This window comes from Rhinatrema bivittatum, chromosome 9 (assembly GCF_901001135.1).
Source record: "Rhinatrema bivittatum chromosome 9, aRhiBiv1.1, whole genome shotgun sequence".
NCBI classification, from domain to species: domain Eukaryota; kingdom Metazoa; phylum Chordata; class Amphibia; order Gymnophiona; family Rhinatrematidae; genus Rhinatrema; species Rhinatrema bivittatum.
Window position 1 is genome coordinate 116,196,001 of NC_042623.1, and position 19,686 is coordinate 116,215,686.

The 19,686-nt window shown below is 43.7% G+C and overlaps 1 long non-coding RNA gene across 1 annotated transcript in view; it reads right to left on the reverse strand.

The window, feature by feature from the left end:
- LOC115099095 overlaps positions 1-16,025 on the reverse strand; it is a 91,785-nt gene extending 75,760 nt beyond the window's left edge. The window contains exon 1 of the long non-coding RNA XR_003858683.1: positions 15,689-16,025. This is a non-coding gene — a long non-coding RNA (uncharacterized LOC115099095). The remainder of the gene's footprint in view (positions 1-15,688) is intronic.
- Between the last annotated feature and the right edge of the window lie 3,661 nt (positions 16,026-19,686).

A 19,686-nucleotide genomic window follows, 5' to 3' on the forward strand; every position in this document is an offset into this window, starting at 1 on the left:
TGTTAAGGACTCTGTCTGCCCTCGCCTCTGTCTGTCCTGCCGCCCTATGCCGAACCCAGCGGTAGGTCCGAAAGGGCTTGGAACAGTCGGAGGACCGTTCATCAATCAACATCCCTGTGTTGGTTGCCATGGGCGTGCAGGTCCGGCTGAGGGTCAGACTCCGCTCCTTACCCCCTGCTTCTGTTCCTGCCTGCCTCACCATGCCTGCACCAGCTCACCTCCCACGGTGTGGCTTGGGGCTCCTCCTTGAGTCTTGCCGTGGCCCAAGGGCTCACCACCTGCTATGGAGGCGACCGAGCTCCACGCGCTCGGTAACAAAATAAAGGGCATTGCAGTAATCTATCAATATTAACACCGTGATTTTAAAAAGGCCGCGTGCATAAATTTCGGGAACCATGCGCACATTTTAAAATCTACCCCTAAGAGTCTTACAAACACCACTGATCTTAAAACTTTAAATTCCAGAAATGGTTTCAACTGTGTCACCCATTTCAATCTTAAGTAAGAATTATGTGCTGCCTACTACACCTACTTTTCCATAGTCAAAGTACAATTTAATCTGACTCCTAAAGATTTAACTTCCTCCATCACAAACCCCCTAAACCCCTCCCCAATGTTTATCCTACATTTATCAAAAGCAGCCCCGACTTGCAATACCTCAGTCTTATTTGGGTTTGAAAACTAACTTGCTTTCTGTCATCCAACCCCCAACTGCCTGTAAACAATCATTCAGATGCCCAATCTTTTCATCTGTATCACACCCTAATGGGGCTATCATCCAAATGTCATCTGTATGTTAAAAGGAATGCAGCCAAAGGTATGAATCAACTTTCCTAGAGGAGCTAAATATACAATCTAAAAGAAGTGGGGACAACAATGATCCCTGAGGCATCCCATTACCTCCTTAAAGGAGGAACTTGACTCTTGAAAATTAATAACCATCTGCAAATGCCCTTGTAAGAAAGAAGTAATCCATCCCAAAAACTTCTCATCTATTCCCACTTTCCTTCCATGGGGTACCAATATCACATGATCCACTAATCAAATGCACTGGATAAATCAAGTGACACCACTAAGAACATCTGGTTAACATTAACTGGGGTAGTACTTCTCCATCAAAGCTAGCAAGATGATTTCCATAATACAACCCCATCTAAATCCAGCTTGTGCCTCATCCAGCTTCCTAGTATATTCCAATAAATTGGAAATCTGGATTGTAACAATCTTCACCAACAACGTTGCCATCAAAGGTATATTAGACAAATGCTTCTCAACCCAGTCCTCAGAGTGTACCTAGCCAGTCAGGTTTTCAGGATATCCACAATAAATTACAAGAGATAGATTTGCATTCAATTAAAGCAGTGCATGTGAATCTATCTTATACATTGTCATTGTGGATATCCTAAAAACCTGACTGGTTAAGTGTGTCCCAAGAACCGGGTGGAGAAGCACACTATTAGTCACAGGTCTATAACTTTTACAATCTCTTGGATCTAATTTACTATTCTTTAAATTAGCAGTAATCAAAGCTGGCAATACTCTAGGGACAAGCTCTTCACTCAAAGAAAAATTAACTAATTTCAACAACCCCAACACCACCTCATCAGCTAAACCATTAATCAAAAAGGAAGAACAAGGATACAGTGGAAAATAAGATTTCCTAATTATCTTCAAATATGACTAAATAAACAAGTGTCAGATACAAATTTTTCCAATTTTTCCTAAACCCTACTAACATAGGAAGCAACCAAGAACTCTCTTTCTATCCCCTAAATATCTATAGTCAAACCTCCCTCACATTCCTGTTTCAAAGGCAATCTTTTCCTCAGAAAAGGTAGCCTTACTCTCACAATCAAGAAAATCATCGCATACCAGATACTTCCCTCTATCATGACCTAGCAAACATTTTACCAAACTAAACATCATCCTAAGGTTATCATCTGCCTTCTTACTAACCCTAAAGTAAAATGTCTCTCTTAGTTGTTGGCATACTGCAAAATGCCCAAATCACGTGTTTCATTAGGTGTGGGAAGAGAACACAGGTTACCCATACTACGGGAAAGGAAAATCCCTTACTTGCCAAACAAATGGACCCCCCTTCCAAAGCCACTTCACATTAGGCTCCAAAACTGTAGAGTGCACTAGAAAGCATTGAATACCAACAGCCAATAAGAGAAAAATAAATTAGTTTTAGTTATAAGACATATTATAAGCTGCAGCTTACCAAACAATGCAGAGTAATCATCATCCCTAAACTTATACACTAATGGGTTAGTTTGTTTGCATAATATTTTCCAACTGACTGATGTTATTTTATCTTATAAACTATGGGGTAGATTTTCAAAAAACGCGAATAGGCGTACTTTTGCTGGCGCTTAAAAGTATGCTGGATTTTAGTAGATACGCGCGGAGCCGCGCGTATCCACTAAAATCCTGGATCGGCGCGCGCAAGGCTATGAATTCTGTATAGCCGGTGCACGCCGAGCCGCGCAGCCTACCCCCGTTCCCTCCAAGGCCGCTCCGAAATCGGAGCGGCCTTGGAGGGAATCCTCTAACGCCCTCCCCTCACCTTCCCCTCCCTTCCTCTACCTAACCCACCCACCCGGCACTGTCTACACCCCCCCCTTACCTTTCTCCGGGGATTTACGCTTCCCAGAGGGAGAAGTAAATCCCTGTGCGCCAGCGGGCCGCTAGCGCACCGGGACGCGATCTGGGGGCGGGTCCGGAGGGTGCGGCTACGCCCCCGGGCCGTAGCCATGCTCCTGGGCCCGCCCCAGGAACGCTCCCGACACGCCCTGAAAACACCGCGCGGTTCGGGCCCGCCCCCGACACGCCCCCTCCGAAAACCCCGGGACTTACGCGAGTCCCGGGGCTCTGCGCGCGCCGGTAGGCCTATGTAAAATAGGCTTACCGGCGCGCAGGGCCCTGCTCGCCTAAATCCGCCCGGTTTTGGGCGGATTTAGGCGAGCAGGGCTCTTAAAATCCGCCCCTATATGAGAAAGTCATATGAAACTCATATGATTTGTCAGTTGAGCCAAGAAGGCAGAAAACAACTTGATGCTGACTTTTGACATGTTGGCATACTTTTAGAATTTCAATAGCCTTGGCTTGGACAGTTATATTTCTTTTTCTCCACTGCCACCAACTAGTCTGTCTTCACAGAGAACCCCCATCACAGCACCCTTATATTTCAGGCCATTTGAATGTAATGGGCAGTACAGGGTTGAGGTCCCAAGAGACAAAAGAAAGCCTGATGGGAGGTGTCAAATTAAGCAGGCCCCGCAAGAATCAGACAACCAAAGGTTGTACAGAGATGGGTCTACCTTCTACATACTGGCTATAAGAACCAATTACACTGAGATGAACACTTACTGGGTTGGTCTTCAGACCCGACAGATAAATGAAGAAGGTAATCCAGTGGGTTTTGTGCAAAGCAGTAGAAAAGGTCTAAGACCTTTTGCTCACACTGCAAGGAAATCCTCCATTTTATTCCATAGAATTTCTTTGTGGATACCTTTCTTGAAGCTAACAGAACACAAAACACATCCTCAGAGATCCAGGGGTTGCAATTACTCTCAACATTCAAGCTGAGAGAGCAATGGATCTGACATTGGGTTGGCACAACTTGATCCTGAGAGATGAGAGCTGGATGATTCCCTAGTCTCTCTCAGGAGTGATAACTAAATCTGTCTTAGCCAAAAGAGGCCTATGAAAATCATGGCTTCCTGGTTCCCCCTCAGCTTCACAATGAGTAGAACTGGAGGATACACATACAGTAGGCCCTTACTCAAATTGAGGGAAAAGACATCAGAGGCTAGTTTGCACAGTGTCCCTTTCCTGGAACAGAAGAGCGGGATATTCCTGTTTTGGCAAGACAAACAGATCTACCAAGAATATGTCCCATTCATGGAATATCTTGCTTGTTATCCTCTATTCCAGGGCCAATTCATGGAGTACCAGGACCTGATTAAATATGTCTACAAGGACATTCTAACCTGCCAGGTAGGAAATTTATCTGATGAAGCTTTTCCTGAGCAGACAAAAGGCTTTAAGTGCAGAACCCTCTCTACATAGGTTTCCCACAGGTTGGGCATATCTACAGTCAGGATAATTTGGACTGGAGGAATCTGGAAAGGTATACAGTATATCTGGTCAGATTGGAATAAACCTGCCACCAGGACAGGGAGTCTCTGAGCAGCTGAGTGACACAGATGCTCTCTCAAAGATCCTGAGTAGCTCAAATCCACTGTGATCTGAAGGTCCACTGGGTTCTTCTCATATAGAGACATGCCAAGGGAGTAAAGTGTACCTTTGAGGCCATAATGCTCAACATCCTCTACATGTCCCATGCTGATTCCTGCTGAGTCACTTGACTCCTTTCCTCTGTGGATATAAGTGTGATAGTATTCTGTTGTGGAAGGAAGCCTTTTGCTTGTCATTTCTAGCAGAGCTCCTATAAATTGCAATTGAGATGATGGGCTCAAGTGTGATATGGTTTTGCACATAGATTCTGTAGCACCTGCCTGATATGTGCAATTGACTTGCCAGTCATCCAGGTAGGAAAAAACCTGCACCTCCAGTTTGCATAGCTGCATTGCCACTACAGTGAGACATTTTGTTAAGATTGATAGGGCTGACATCAGGCCAAAAGCTGGCACGGTCCCCTACTACAAATCTGAGATATTTTCTGTGACTTGAAAATCTATGTGAATGTAAGCATCCTTAAGATAAAAAGAGAGCATAGCCAGTCCCTAATTTGTAGAAAAGAAATTAAGGTGCCCAAGGAAATCTTTTCTCTTTTTAGATAGTTGTTCAAGGTCCTTAGGTCTAGGATTGGATTGAGTCCTCCTGAATCCATGCCGTTTTATCCTTGATGGAACAGATTTGACTGCATTGCTCATCTAAGAGGGAAGAAAGCTCATTCTGTAGCATGTCCTGATGTGGAGACTTCACCCAATTGGCGTCTTGGGAATGATTTGGTGGAAGAGCTAATAGATGTAATCTGAACCCTTTTTGTATTATGCTGAGAACTCATGAATCTGAAGTTACATTGGTGCAATGGTTTACATTAAACTTTAGCCTGCCACCTACAGAAGGTCCTCTGGCAAGAGTATAGGGATCCAGACTGTTTTCTATGATCTAGTCAAAACCCTGTCCCTGTTTTGATCGGGGCATTGGCTATTGGCTTAGGACTATTTTTTTTTTTTTATCTTTCTGTTAGAATTGTACTTTGTGTAATAAATCAACTAAAATAGGAAATTTTGGTTTCATGTCAGATTATTTTGGTCATGTCCCTCTGAATTTAAGAGTTTGCTCTGGAGACAAATTGGGACCTGGAAATCAGTTTTACTTTGAAGCTAGGAATTTTTATTAGGAAATAAGGGAGACTGTTACATCAGGAATGAGATCTTTCTAAGGGAATGCTTCGGGGGTTTTGTGGCCGCAGCCCAAATGTCCTCACTCCTGGCATCATGCATCAATGGAGACCAAAGCCAATGCTTCTTCACCTTCTTTGGATGCTTGGTATCAGTCCTCCTTAATGCCAGAGCTGAAACAGTCAAATCATCCTTGGCCTTCTTTGAACAGGAAGAGAGATAGTTTATCCCTACTGTCCTTTCCGATGCTCAGTGTTGAGGGGGGTCTGATGCTCTCCCGATGTCAGTGTATCATCAGCATTAAGTGCAGCTCCTGGGCTAGACTCGTGGTACCTGAAATACTTCTCCATGAGCTCCAGCCAGGATCTCTAGGAGACATGGTCGCACATGAGCTCCAGCCAGGACCTCTAGGGCCAGGTCCTCTAGGGTTCATGGTCATCCATAGGCAATACCCTGGAACATCATGCGATGGGGGTCCATGATAGAAATGACTGCCACATAGAGGTGTACTTGTAAGATGGAAAAGAGCATGGTATTCGAAATCTGCCCTGGTGACCCCACAGCTAGTTGTGTTTTCAGGATACCCACTGAAGATTCAGTATATTCATTGTGGATATCCTGAAAACCCAACTGGCTGCAGGGTTTGGGAAAGCCTGGTGTAGAGGACAACATGGAAAAATTGGAAATGCTAAACAAATACTTAGTATTTAATATTCACTGAAGAAGTAATTGAAGAACGATTGCTAATTGTTAGCATGGGTACACATAATAGGCTAGATGCCACATTTACAAATGAGTGGGTCTGTGGAGAAGTAGAACTGAATTTGTCAGAGCTATTGGACGAAAGGCAATACATACTAAGACTGCGGTTCTCAACTCAGTCCTCAGGACATATTAAAACCATGATAATAAAAAGAATAAATATCAACACATCCGACAAACATCCAATAATTTTTAAAAGCTTGCATATATTTGTTCTTTCTGAAACATCAATAACATTTCAAAACATCTGATAAATAAAACATCCAATAATTTAAAAAATGTTCTAATATTTCCCCAAAAAAACAAATGATTCAAAATTATAGAAACATCAAATTACACCCAATAATTTAAAATGATAAAAAAAATATATTGCTCTCCATATGTTGCCTCTGCTCCATTGTATCCCATTGAAGTTATATCCTAATTATTGTAAGTTACTTAATTCATGTTGTTATACTATAAGATACTCTGTAGGACATATTGTTGTTCCCGTTTAAATTTTACTGTAAGTATTATCTTTGAATTTAAAATGTAAAATAAGAATTAATTTTGAAGTTATAATCTAAAATAAGAAGGCCCTGTCTTCTTAGAACCAAGTTACAATGTAAACCGATGTGATATTCCAGATTGAATACCAGTATATAAAAATAAATAAATAAATAAATATCTAGCCAGCCAGATGGACAGGAATGAGTTAGATTTGCATAGATCAGAAACCATGCCAGGCAAATCTATCTAATGTATATTCATTGTGGATATCCTAAAAATCTGACTGGATATTTTATTTATTTATTTTTTTTATATATACCGTCAATCTGTAGACAATCTTAACGGTGTCAATATAACAATACCAAATTATAAATAACATAATAAAAGTACATTAAATCAGGCAAAAAAAACATAATAAAAGTATGTCGGCACAAAAAGTAATAAATAAGTAACGTACAAATTTTAAAATAAGTAAAATACGAATAAAAATATAATTGCTCTAACCATGGAAGGAGCTCATCTCAAACATATAATGCTGGTTAATGCTCAGTTTTCATATGGTTTTTTAAACAACCAGGTTTTGAGGTCATTTTTAAACTTTGAAAAGTCCTTTTGGAGTCCTAACTCAATAGGGAGCAAATTCCACAATTTTGGGCCCGCTATTGAAATTATTCTCTTACCTCAGGTAAATGAGCAGATCGAATAGAAGGAACATTGGGTAAACTTTTATTTGCTGATCTCAAATTCTTTTCAGGAATGTGTAAATGAAGAGCAGCATTAAACCATTCAGTTCTATCGTGATTTAAAGATTTATGAATCAAACAGATTATCTTATAATCAATTCTATGTTTAATAAGAAGCCAAATGTAGGGTTATTAAGGTATGTGTAATATAATCAAACTTCTTTCCTGCACATAACACTCTCATGGATGCATTTTACAATAATTGTAAAGATCTAATCAAATTAGTTGGTAGACCAAAATAGAGAGCGATGTAATAGTCGAAAATTAAGGATTGAAGAATAGTGTGAAAATCATTGAATTCTAATAATGGTTTTAAGCACATAAGAACATGTCATTTATGGTAACCATCTCTGACTTTCCATTTTATGTCACATTTAAGATGCAATTCTTGATCAATGATAATACCTAAATAGCAAACCTGGTGAGCTGATTTAATCTGCATAAAATCAGTATTGAAGTGAATTGTTTTATCAAGAGTTGATTTCCTATTCAATAAAATCATTGCGGTTTTTTGGCTATTTAAAATCAGCTTCATGTGTGAGAGCAATTGTCTTATGGGAGACATATAAACTTCTAATAACTTAGAGATTCTTCAATAGACACCTTAAATGGGAATTAAAAGCTGGCATAAATAAAATGAATAATACCTAATCTGGACAGCAATTTACATAAGGATAGTAAATAAATGTTAAAAAGGATTGCTGACAAGGACCCCTATGGTACTCCGGAATCAATTTTCATTTTCCTGGAGAGAGAAGTATTAAATTTAACTTGAAAATGACGATCAGAGAGAAAAGATATAAACCAAGAAAGTACTGTCTCTTTCAACCCGATGGCCACTAATCTTTGAATTAATATGTTATGATCTATGGTATTGAATGCTGCTGACAAATCTAATAGGATCAGTAGATAGGACTGGCCACTCAAAGTCTCTAAGTACTGTGTCAGATAAACGGCCTGATTTTTAATCCCCCATGCGTGTGGCAGGGTCTTGCACACACTGCGCGCATCTTCAAAGGGGCCCAGCCACGCGCTCAACCCCCATTACGCGATAAAGTGCCGGGCCCACCTAAAGGGGTGGGGAAAGTGCGGGGAGGGGCAATCTGGGGGGCAGAGAGGGGTGGGGCTGAAGGCAACCGGTACAGCAACCATTTTCCACTGTACTGGGGAAGGGACTACCAGTGTGTTCAACAGGCATGGACATTGTTTAAAAATACTATCCTAGAGGCACAGTCCAGATGCATTCCATGCATTAAGAAAGGTGGAATGAAGGCATAAAGATTACCATCATAGGTAAAAGTTGAGGTGAAAGAGGCTATTTTAGCCAAAAAAATCCTTCAAAAATTGGAAGAAGGATCCATATGAAGAAAATAGGATAAAACATAAGCATTGTCAAGTTAAGTGTAAAACATTGATATGACAGACGAAGAGAGAATTTAAAATGAAGTTGGCCATAGAGGCAAAAACTCATAATAAAAACTTTTTAAAATATATCCAAAGCAAGAAACCTGTGAGGGAGTAAGTTGGACCATTAGATGACCGAAGGGTTAAAGGGGTTCTTAGGGAAGATAAGGCCATTGCAGAAAGACTAAATGAATTCTTTGCTTCCGTGTTTACCAATGAGGATGTTGGGGAGATACCAGTTGCGGAGATGGTTTTCAGTGGTGATGAGTCACACGAACTAAACGAAATCACTGTGAACCGGGAAGATGTAGTAGGCCAGATTGACATACTAAAGAGTAGCAAATCACCTGGACCGGATGGTAGGCATCCTAGGATTCTGAAGGAACTAAAAAATGAAGTTTCTGATCTATTAGTTAAAATTTTTAACCTATTATTAAAATCATCCATTGTACCAGAAGACTGGAGGGTGGCCAATGTAACCCCAATATTTAAAAATGGCTCCAGGGGTGATCCAGGTAACTATAGGCCAGTGAGCCTGACTTCAGTGCTGGGAAGAATAATGGAAACTATTCTAAAGATCAAAATCGTACAGCATATAGAAAGACATGGTTTAAAGAAACACAGTCAACATGGATTTACCCAAGGGAAGTCTTGCCTAAATCTCCTCTTGGAGTGAGTTTCCTCACTCTGACGGCCAGCAAATCTTCACTAGAGACCACTGTTCTTTCCGTAGGTCTCATGTGGAATGCGAACGTGGCCCCAACCCCCGACGCTCATACCTAATCCCCACCCCGAGTTAGTAGGTGGCCCTCCCATAGGGATTAAAATACCTGTCTAGGGTATAGGCACTATAGTAAGGCGCTCGCTCTCTCTCTCTCTCTCTCTCTCTCTCTCTCTCTCTCTCTCTCTCTCTCTCTCTCTCTCTCTCTCTCTCTCTCTCTCAAACGGGCTGTCTGGTACTATCGTGGACGGCGATAACCCTTTACTGGCCCATAACGCAAATTTGAGGGTTGTAGTTATTAGCCGCGATAGCAGCCGCGCTAACACTGTGGCTGTTTCGCCGCACACGATAAACTGGTTTCTGCTTTACATATGCTCTGCCCCAACTCCGCCCCCTGAATACCAAATTACTAATTTGCGAATTTATCGCACGCGGTAAACTGCTTGGAAAATGAGGCCCAAAGTCCCTCATGAGAGGCTTTTAAGAAAATTAAAAAGTCATGGGATAGGAGGCGATGTCCTTTCGTGGATTACAAACTGGTTAAAAGATAGGAAACAGAGAGTAGGATTAAATGGTCAATTTTCTCAGTGGAAAAGGGTAAACAGTGGAGTGCCTCAGGAATCTGTACTTGGACCGGTGCTTTTCAATATATATATATAAATGATCTGGAAAGGAAAATGATGAGTGAGGTTATCAAATTTGCTGACAATACAAAATTATTCAGAGTAGTTAAATCACAAGTGGGAACAGGGAGGAGGCTGGCAACTACAGACCGGTTAGCCTCACTTCGGTGGTGGGAAAAGTAATGGAGTCACTGCTGAAAGAGAGAATAGTGAACTATCTACAGTCCGGAGAATTGATGGACCAGAGGCAACATGGATTCACCAGGGGAAGATCCTGTCAGACAAATCTGATTGACTTTTTTGACTGGGTAACCAAGGAATTGGATCAAGGAAGAGCACTCGATATCATATACTTGGATTTCAGCAAAGCTTTTGATACGGTTCCGCACAGGAGACTGGTGAATAAAACGAGAAGCTTAGGAGTGAGTGCCAAGGTGGTGACCTGGATTGCAAATTGGTTGACGGACAGAAGACAATGTGTGATGGTAAATGGAACCTTCTCTGAAGAGAGAGCGGTTTTAAGTGGTGTACCGCAAGGATCGGTGTTGGGACCGGTCCTGTTCAATATCTTTGTGAGCGACATTGTGGACGGGATAGAAGGTAAGGTTTGTCTTTTTGCGGATGACACTAAGATCTGCAACAGAGTGGACACGCCGGAAGGAGTGGAGAGAATGAGACGGGATCTAAGGAAACTGGAAGAGTGGTCGAAGATATGGCAGCTGAGATTCAATGCCAAGAAGTGCAAAATCATGCATATGGGGAGTGGAAATCCGAATGAACTGTATTTGATGGGGGGGGGGGGGGGGGAAGGCTCATGTGCACGGAGCAGGAGAGGGACCTTGGGGTGATAGTGTCTAATGATATGAAGTCTGCGAAACAATGCGACAAGGCGATAGCAAAAGCCAGAAGAATGCTGGGCTGCATAGAGAGAGGAATATCGAGTAAGAAAAGGGAAGTGATTATTCCCTTGTACAGGTCCTTGGTGAGGCCTCACCTGGAGTACTGTGTTCAGTTCTGGAGACCGTATCTACAAAAAGACAAAGACAAGATGGAAGCGGTACAGAGAAGGGCGACCAGGAAGGTGGAGGATCTTCATCGGATGACGTACGAGGAGAGATTGAAGAATCTAAATATGTACACCCTGGAGGAAAGGAGGAGCAGAGGTGATATGATACAGACTTTCAGATACTTGAAAGGTTTTAATGATCCAAAGACAACAACAAACCTTTTCTGTAGGAAAAAAATCAGCAGAACCAGGGGTCACGATTTGAAGCTCCAGGGAGGAAGATTCAGAACCAATGTCAGGAAGTATTTCTTCACGGAGAGGGTGGTGGATGCCTGGAATGCCCTTCCGGAGGAAGTGGTGAAGACCAGAACTGTGAAGGACTTCAAAGGGGCGTGGGATAAACACTGTGGATCCATAAAGTCAAGAGGCCGCCAATGAAGATATAGTTGAAATGGAGAAGGTACAGAGAAGGGTAACCAAAATAATAAAGGGGATGGAACATATGAGGAAAGGCTGAAGAGATTGGGGCTGTTCAGCTTGGAGAAAAGACAGCTGAGGGGGAGGATATGATAGAGGTCTTTAAGATCATGAGAGGTCTTGAACGAGTAGATGTGAATCGGTTATTTACACTTTCGGATAATAGAAGGACTAGGGGGCATTCCATGAAGTTAGCAAGTAGTACATTTAAGACTAATCGGAGAAAATTCTTTTTCACTAAATGCACAATTTATTGTCAGAGGATGTGGTAAGTGCAGTTAGTGTAGCTGGGTTCAAAAAAGGTTTGAATAAGTTCTTGGAGGAGACGTCCATTAACTGCTATTAATCAAGTTTAATTAGGGAATAGCTACTGCTATTAATTGTGTCAGTAGCATGGGATCTTCTTGGTGTTTAGGTAATTGCCTGGTTTGGCCTCTGTTGGAAACAGGATGCTGGGCTTGATGGACCCTTGGTCTGACCCAGCATGGCAATTTCTTATGTGTGCAAGTTGCTACTGCTCCAACGGAGCAGTAAGCAACAACATAAAATAAAGGTAGGGTAAAGGGTTTAGAGGGTGGGAAGGACAGAGAAAGAGGGAGAGGGAGAGAGTATGGGCAGGGGGGTAACAAAGTTCCCTCCCCGGCCGCTCCATGCACATGTTATAAAATCGGCACATCCATGTGTGTGCTTCCTTCTTTAAAAATCTACCCCAAAGCTAATAAAAGATTCTGTGCTAAAAAATTTTCTAAAGCCAAACCGCGAGGGGTAAAAGTATATCATTTGACTAAGTAATCCGATAACTGTTTCTGAACTATTTTTTCAGTCACTTTTGCAAGAAAAGGAAGATTGGAAATGGGTCTAAAATTGTTAAAATCAGTGACATCGGACTTGTTATTTTTCAAAATGGGTTTCATAGTAGCACATTTTAGAGGACCAGGGACATTCCCTTCAGCAAGAGATAAGTTTACAATCTTAGTAATAGGAGGGGAAATTAAATCGATAACTGGTTTTCGGTATTTAAGAGAGAGTGTCAAATGGGTGAGTAGCAGGTTTTAAATTCGATAAAATGGATCAAATTTCTAAAATAATGGCAGGCTCAAAGCTGGACCAAGCAATTGAAATAATCTTTTGATGTGAAATAAGGCCTAAGTCTTTTAAGAGATTAGAAATTTTAGATTTAAAGAAAATGGCAAGCTCATCACATTTCTTTTGAGTGTTTTCAGAATTAAGTACTGCATTTGCTGCATGAGAAGAGGTGAGACTATGGGCCAGAGTAAAGAAATTTTGTGATAAAATTTTAAATCATGAATTTTGTTCCCATAATAGGTGCACTTTGCTTTATTAATAGCAGGTCTATTTTTAGAAAGTAGAATTCTATAAGATGCAAGAGTCTTATCACTTGCATGTTTACACCATAATCTTTCTTTTTTTCTAAGAAGGATTTTAAAGCTTTAGTTCTTTAGTATACCAGGGAGAAGCCAATTTTTTGTTCCTTGAGATGGTTTTACTAACAGGGCTAAGACTGTCCGCAAGAAGACAAAAAACGTCACTCCAGGATGAAATGGCTAACTTGGAGTTTTCAAAAGAAAAGTTATCAATGGCTTGAGACAAAAATTAAACTAGATCATCTGCTTTAATAGGTTTTCTAAAAGAAAAGGAGAGGTCACAAGGGAAGTGATCAGCAAAATCAAAATCAAACATAATAGTGGTTGAGATGAGCTTGTGATCAGACCAGGGGATGGTTTTGATATCAATGATGGGTTTTTTTTTCACTGCATAATCGTTGGTGAAAATTAAATCTAACAATAGCTATGTCCAAAGGACTAATCTGAAAATTTCTGTCCTAGGATATTAAAGGAGCTCAAAGTGGTTCTTGGTTGGTCTGCTGAAAAATCAGTTCACTAAATCTTTGGATACAGACAGGACTGGAGAAGGTCAGATATCCCTCTTTTTGAAAATACCAAGAGGGAGGACGTTAGAAACTATAGGCTATTTATACCGGTAAAGTTAATGGAGACTTTAGTGATGGGAAGGATAGTAAGGTTATTTAGAATCCAGTGAACTAAGTACATAAGGCAGCAATAGTTCTACTAGAAGTTATTATCAAACACATCTGATCAATTTTTTTTTTTTATTTGGCAACTAGAGAATTAGATCAAGTGCCTAAGCTATGTGATATACTTAGATTTCAGCAAAGCTTTCAATACCATCCCACACATGACAACAGAGTGGACTGTTAAATGGGGTTCACTTTGCAAAAGGAAGGTTAATGGGTAGCATGCCACAGGGATCAGTCATGGGGCCAATTCTTCTCAATGGGCCAGATTTTCAAAGGCCTATGCACGTAGGTGGCCTTACGCGCGCCGGGCCTATTTTTAAAGGCCCGGCTACGCGCGTGTAAGTCCCAGGGCTTCGGGAAAGGGGAGGGGCGGGGCTAGAGGCCCCCAGCACAGCAGCCATATTCCGCTGTGTCGGAGGATCGCATGCTGGCAAGGTGCCGGCGCACACAACCTGCGCCTGCCCCGAGGCAGGCGCAAGAGTTACAATAAAAAGTTTTGGGGGGGGGGGCCTAGGTTAGGGCTAGGGGGCTGGTAAATTAGGGGAAGGGAGGTAAGTGTAGGGAGTTGGGAAGTTCCCTCCCTGTCCACTCCGAAATTGGAGTGGACTGGGAGGGAACTGATCAAGGCCGCGGGCTGACCCCCGATTTTATAACATGCACACGTTATAAAGTCAGGGATCCATGTGTGCGCGCCGGGTAGCGCGCACATGTCTGAAAATCTACCCTAATATCTCCATGACAGATATTGTAGAGGAGTCAGCTGGAAAATTCTGTCTTTTTGCAGTTAATTATCAATGAAAAAGTACAGTGTCATACATTTGGAATACAAAAATACTAGGGAGCAGTACATGATATGAGGCAAAATACTGTTTTCAACAAGCAGAAAAGGCACCTAGGGGCAATCCTGTCTAATGATCTCAATGTAGCTAAACTGCACTACACAGCAGTGAACAGAGCCAGGGGAATGTTAGGGTGCAAAGAAAGACGTAAAGCTAGTTGCAAAATTGCACTACACAGCAGTGAGCAGAGCCAGGGGAATGTTAGGGTGCATAGTTGAAAAAAAAAAGAAAAAAGATAATAATGCCTATATACATGTCATTGCTGACATCTCATCTAGGGTACTGTATCCATTTCTGGAGGCCATACCTCCAAAAGGAAACAGAGTGAAAGAGATCCAGAAAATGGTGCAGGGTATAGCGTTATGACATTAGACTTCAGCACCTGGAAGGGAGAAGAGACCAGGGACGGAAGGAAGATATGTCAAAGACATTCAAATAACAAAAAGTATAAATGCACAAGAGGCACACTTTTTTCAGCAGAAAGGAGATTGAAGAAAGAAGGACATGATATGAGACTCACAGGTTAGAATAATGAATAACAGAATTTATCTTCTCAGAAAGGGTGGTGGATGCATGAACTAGCTTTCCAGAGAAGGTAGTGAGGGCAAAATCAGTAACACAATTCGTGATAAGATGGGATAAGCACAAAGGATCCCAATCTGTGAAGAATTGAAGAGAAAGCAAAAGACTCAAACTGAAGGGAAAGCAAAAAGTTCCAAAACATCTATGGCATGAATCAAAGAATATATTGAAATAAATTGACAAACCTTAAAGCATAATAGTAGATAACCATATTTCTCTCCCTTCACTCCCCCAACTCCACTTTTCTCCTTTCTTCATTTATAGAGGTAGATTTTAAAAAAAGTGTTGCTTGTGCAAAAATAGCCATATATGCATATGGGCCATGCGCAACACAAATTTTAAAAAGCCACGAAGTACGAAGTACGTGCACCAAATATAAGAGGGCACGGACGGAGCATGGTATTCCGAGAAGGGGATAAAATTTAAGCATAACACTCCATATTTTAAAACCAGAGACCATAGCATATGTTAGCTTGTTAGCCCCGTAACTTTTCTGCTGCTCCAGATGAGAAGCAAGTCTGTAGATCTTGAGTTTTAAGGCTTACAGGGTGAGGGTGTTATACCCTGTATACTGTGGACCCTTTACCCGGAGAAAGAGAGACACCCACCTGAAGAACCGGGTGCCTCACGACTCCGGAAAGTGGAAGTCTCAATTCCAGGCAGCAGGCGAGGTAAGTAGGCAGTCCGAGGTTCCGGCAGGCGGCAAGCAAAACAGAGTCCGTAGGCAATCCGAGGTTCAGGCAGGCAGCAAGCAAAACAGAGTCCGTAGGCAATCCGAGGTTCAGGCAGGCAGCAAGCAAACAGAGTCCGTAGGCAATCCGAGGTTCAGGCAGGCAGCAAGCAAACAGAGTCCGTAGGCAATCCGAGGTTCAGGCAGGCAGCAAGCAAACAGAGTCCGTAGGCAATCCGAATAGTCAGGCAGGCGGCAGGCAAGGCAGAATTCAATAGACAGTCCAAGGGTCAGGCAGGCGGCAGGCAAGGCAGAATTCAATAGACAGTCCAAGGGTCAGGCAGGCGGCAGGCAAGGCAGAATTCAATAGACAGTCCAAGGGTCAGGCAGGCGGCAGGCAAGGCAGAATTCAATAGACAGTCCAAGGGTCAGGCAGGCGGCAGGCAAAACAGAATCAAAAACCAGGCAGGAGTCAGCAGGGAATCCAGATGGCAACACGCAAGACCTATTGTGAAGGCGTCTGGGTCTGGGCGGAGGAGGTTTAAATCTCCCTCCCAAGTGATGTCATCTCTGGGGCCGACCTCGTTTCCGCGGCCTGGCCCCTTTAAGGGGCAGGGCCAGCCGCGGCTCTCCCGATGCTGTGTCTTGACGGCAGGACGCCATCACGCTGCGGCCCGTGCTCTGCCGAGCCCCGGCAGAGGAGTCCCGACTGGTCTGCGGGGAAAAGGTAGGGAGGCCCGATCGCAGGCAATCGTGATCGGGTCTCACAACAGTACCCCCCTTCTTACGCCCCCTTCTGGAAGGGCCTGGCTTTTCAGGATGGGCAAGATGAAATTGATGGAGTAAGGTTTTATCCAAAATATTGACAGCTGGCTCCCACGAGTTCTCCTCAGGGCCGAACCCCTCCCATGCGATTAAATACTCACAACGTCTATGAAAGCGACGGATGTCCAAGATCTCCCGAACCTGATAGACGGAGTCGTCCACAGAAGAAATCGTGGAGGGTGGAGATAGCGGGTCGTGAAAAGGGGAGGAGACCAGAGGTTTGAGCAGCGATACATGAAAGAAATCGTGGATCCGGAGCGTAGAGGGGAGCCGTAGACGGTAAGTAACTGGACCGAGGCGCTTGGAGATGAAGAACGGTCCGATGTATCTGGGAGCAAGGCGCATGGAAGGAACCCGTAGCCGTAAATGACGGGTGGACAGCCAAACCCGATCCCCGGAATGAAACTGAGGTGCAGGACGACGATGCTTATCCGCCATACGTTTAGCCGCTGCAGCCGCCCTATGAAGGCGGGCATTGGCGGTCTCCCAAAGCTCACGGAGGTGCTGCGCTGAGAGATGAGCAGCCGGAGAATCCACAGCAAGCGGTAGAGGAAGCGGGGGTCGAGGCTGACGGCCAAACACGACCTGAAACGGAGATTGCCCGGTGGCAGAGTGGACATGGGAATTATGGGCAAATTCCGCCCAAGGTAGAAGGAGAGCCCAGTTATCTTGGCGATGATTCACAAAGAGACGTAAAAATAACTTCAGGCCACGGTTAACCCGCTCCGCCTGGCCATTACCTTGCGGGTGAAAAGCCGTCGTGAAGTCCAGCTGGATGCCAAACTTCTTACACAGCCCATTCCAATATTTGGCCGTAAATTGAGGACCCCTGTCCGAGGTAATATGGCGGGGAAGTCCATGAAGACGGAAAATGTGCATGGAAAAAAGATCGGCCAGTTCAGGAGCGGAGGGCAACTTGGGTAGAGGCACAAAATGGGCCATTTTTGAGAACCGATCGACCACCACCCAGACCACCTGGTTCCCAGCAGACCGAGGAAGGTCCACTACAAAGTCCGTAGAGATGTGCGTCCACGGTTCCTGAGGAGGGGAGAGGGGTTGGAGGAGGCCCCAGGGTCGGCCAGGTAAAGGCTTTTGCTGCGCACATTTCGGGCAAGAGGACACGTATGCTTGTACATCCTTCTTCATCTGTGGCCACCAGTAATAACGGGATAGAAGGTTCCATGTTCCAGTGCGTCCAGGATGTCCTGCAGACAGGGAATCATGCGCCCAGGAAAGCACCTTCGGGCGAAGTCGGAGGGGAACGACTGTCTTACCCGGGGGTATCGTCTCGGTAGCCGCAAGCATCAGTTTTGCAGGGTCGATGATGTGAGTAAAGGGTTCAGGAGAATCTCCCGTCTCATAAGATCTAGAAAGAGCGTCGGCCCGACCATTCTTGGTAGCGGGACGGTATTTAAGTATGAAGTCAAATCGTGAAAAAAATAAGGACCAGCGGGCTTGTCGGGGATTACGCCGCTGAGCCTTGTTAAGATATTCTAAATTTTTATGGTCCGTATACACTGTGATGGTATGTTGGGCCCCTTCCAACCATTGCCTCCATTCTTCTAGAGCCATTTTGATAGCCAATAATTCTTTGTCGCCAATACTGTAGTTCCGTTCGGCAGGTGAAAACTTCTTAGAAAAGAAAGAACAAGGAAGCAATGCCCCCAGAACAGAATGCTGACTGAGGACTGCCCCAACCACTATGTCTGAAGCGTCTACTTCTACAATAAAAGGTCTGTTGGGGTCCGGGTGATGAAGGCAAGGTTTCTGAAGAAAAGCGGTCTTGATCTCTTTAAAGGCGTGTAGGGCCTCGGGTGCCCATTCTTTTGTATCTGCCCCTTTCCTGGTTAGAGCCGTAATGGGTGCTACGATGTGAGAATAGTGTGGAATAAAATTCCGGTAGAAATTAGCAAATCCTAGAAATCGCTGGATGGCACGGAGTCCTGTCGGTTGTGGCCAGTCCCGAATACACGCCACCTTCTCTGGGTCCATCAGAAATCCCGTGGTAGATACAATAAACCCTAGGAAGGGTAGAGACTGTCTTTCGAAGAGGCATTTCTCCAGCTTCACGAATAATTGATTCTCTCTTAATCGTTGGAGTACCTGTTTAACATCCTTACGGTGGGTAGTCAGGTCTTTGGAATAAATGAGGATGTCGTCCAAATAGATAATCACTTGGTTATATAACATATCCCGAAATATCTCATTCATTAGTTTCTGAAAGACAGCTGGTGCATTGCATAATCCGAATGGCATTACTAGATATTCGTAGTGACCGTTACGAGTGTTGAAAGCGGTCTTCCACTCATCCCCTGGTTTGATTCGGACCAGATTGTAGGCTCCCCGCAAGTCCAGTTTCGAGAAAATCTTAGCACCATGTAATTGGTCGAGTAATTCAGGTATCAAAGGAAGGGGATAACGATCCTTGCAAGTAATAGAGTTGAGACCCCTGTAGTCAATACAGGGTCTTAATGACCCGTCTTTCTTGGGTACGAAGAAAAACCCCGCACCTGCCGGAGATGTGGATGGCCGGATGAATCCCCGTGCAAGGTTCTCCTGGATATAATCCGACATAGCTTGAGACTCTGGACCTGAAAGGGGATAAATCCGTCCCCTAGGAGGAATGGCGTTCGGAAGTAAGTTAATGGCACAATCGAATCGTCGATGGCAGGGTAGAATCTCCGCTTTCTCTTTAGAAAAAACGTCCATGAAGTCGGAGTATTGGGGTGGTATGGCCAGTTTAGTAGCAGCGATCGGCACCATGGTTTGATGTGTCCAATGAATACAAGTCTTATGGCAGTCTGGGCCCCATGCTGCTATTTGGAGAGTTCTCCAATCAAGGGTAGGAGAGTGTTGTTGTAACCAGGGCAGACCCAGTACCACTGGGTGGATGGCTTTTTCCAAGATGAGAAATGTAATTTCTTCGTGATGCAACACCCCGGTAGTAAGGCGTATAGGTACAGTGCAGGAGGTAATTCGTCCCGGGAGGTTCTCCCCACGAATAGACGAAACAAATAAAGGAGTCTCCCGAGGGCGTGTTGGAATCTGTAATTGAAGGACCAGCTCTGCCAGTATAAAATTCCCCCCTGCTCCGGAATCAACCAGAGCCTG